Below are 2,042 nucleotides of genomic sequence, written 5' to 3' on the forward strand. Positions count from 1 at the left end.
GGGTGCGGTGAGCAGCTGGGGAGAGCGAGGGGGACCCTGGGCAGTGGGCCCAGCACAGGGAGACGCCTCAGCCAAGAGGCCCTGCAGGCCAGATTTGGAGGGGGATCGTAACCCTGACAGGGTGGGGGTGATGCTGGGGAGAAGGGTCCTGCCACCCAGAGCCTGAGAGCGTGTGGCCACCGCCAGAGCAAGTGTCCAACCTGCAGCGTCCCTGCAGCACAGCCAGGTCCTGAGGAGGCGGCCTGGGACCTACAAGGAACAGATTGTGAAGTGCCCTGATGTCCAGAGACACTTTTTGTGATGGTCCCTGCCACAGAGCGGGGTGATGTGTTTTCCTTTAACCTTTCCCATTTTTTCTTATTTTTAAAATGTTATTGTTAATTAAATAACTTGTATTTGCTTTAAATTGTATGATGTGATCAGTGGGTCAGGGAGGTGCGCAGTGCAAAGAGGGGGACACCCTAGCCCCTGTCCGGGGTGACCACAGCAGGGTTGGGGGTTGAGCCCCCCAGGAATCCTGGGCCCAGCCTTGTTGGGGTTACGAGGACTCTGCCAGACAGGAGAGTGGAAGGGGAGTCCTCAAGGGCAGGGAGGCCTCTGGGTAAAGGAAGTGGGAGTGAGGACTCAGATCCTTTTGCCAGCCCACTTCACCAGGGTAGTGCAGAAGCCAGGAAAGTTCCCCACCATAGTAGGACCATTCCCCCACTTACATCTAGATACAGTACCAGGCACATAGGAGGATTTCCCCTTCTGAGTCATGGAAGCAGAAATTGACTTTTCCTTTCCAGATTTAGCTAATGTTCAGAAAGAGACTCTAGCACCTGCCTTCCAGATCTGAACACCTCAAAATTCAGGAGTGCTCAAGCTCAATTTGGGCAGCTGTTACTTCATTTCTCCCAAATCAAATATACTGATCCACTTATTTGCTGTACAAAATGTAGGATAAAATTGAGCAAGAAATGCTTCCCAGGGGTTATTAGGACTGGAATTGCTATTTTCAACAGCCATTGCCATTTTTTTCTAGTTTTGTTTGTTTGAAAGGAAGACAGTGATATTGCATTGGCAAATTCCCCATAGAAACAAAGAATAACAAAGGCACCTCAACTTTTCTTCATTTATGAAGGACAGTCTTATAATATGCATCCAGGTATCCTCCAATCACACAAGCTGAAAATTGTTCCATTTTAATGCAGTTCTGTAGCCATATGGGAACCAGTTCTGTCTGTGTTCTGTGCACATCCAAAATTCCTGCTGAATGACCCATCCTGGGAGCGAGTTACCAGTGATCCAGGGCTGGGGTGGAAGGAGGGTGCAGGTGGGGGGGGGAGCACCCAGATCTGGGGCAGCACAGGATGTGGTGAGGGGAGCCTAGGCCTGGGACGGCAGGGGGGTGTGGGTTGGGGGGGGCGGGGAAGAGCCCAGGGGTGGGGCGGCAGCGGGTGCAGGTTGGGGGGAGCCCAGGGCTCGGGCAGCAGGATGGTGTGAGGAGGAGCCCAGGGCTGGGATGGAAGCAGCCAAAATTTCTTTTGCTTAGGGCGGCAAAAAACCTAGAGCCGGCCCTGCCTCCACGCACTGTGAGGTAGGTAGGAGCGGATCATTATTATCCCTACTCGAAAGAGGGAGAAGCTAAGGCTGAGAAAGGAGAATTGACTTGTCTGAGGTCACACAGCCAGTCAGTGGCAGAGTTGGGAATAGGACCCAAGAGCCCTGATTTTCTAACTAACCGTCGGATCTTGAATTTCATACATTGAATGACCTGAATAAAGTGCTCTGATGAGCTCCAGACCAACAACAGTGACAGTAATTGTTCAGCAAGTATTTGAGGAGAACTGCAAGGTTAGAGAGAATCATGAACTGCTCAGAGACAATTAATGCAGAGAAGCAGCAAAATTCATCAAACATAGAACTGGTTCTGACTTATTTCCTTGGTCTTAAAAGAGAACAAGGACCTGAGTCTCCTCCCTGTCAATAACCCCCTGCTCAGCCAATCAGGGTAGAGACTGAGGACGGGAGGCTGAGGGTTCTCACCAGAGAGCACAAAG

Source organism: Mauremys mutica, unplaced genomic scaffold (genome assembly GCF_020497125.1).
Source record: "Mauremys mutica isolate MM-2020 ecotype Southern unplaced genomic scaffold, ASM2049712v1 000963F_np12_obj, whole genome shotgun sequence".
NCBI classification, from domain to species: Eukaryota; Metazoa; Chordata; order Testudines; family Geoemydidae; genus Mauremys; species Mauremys mutica.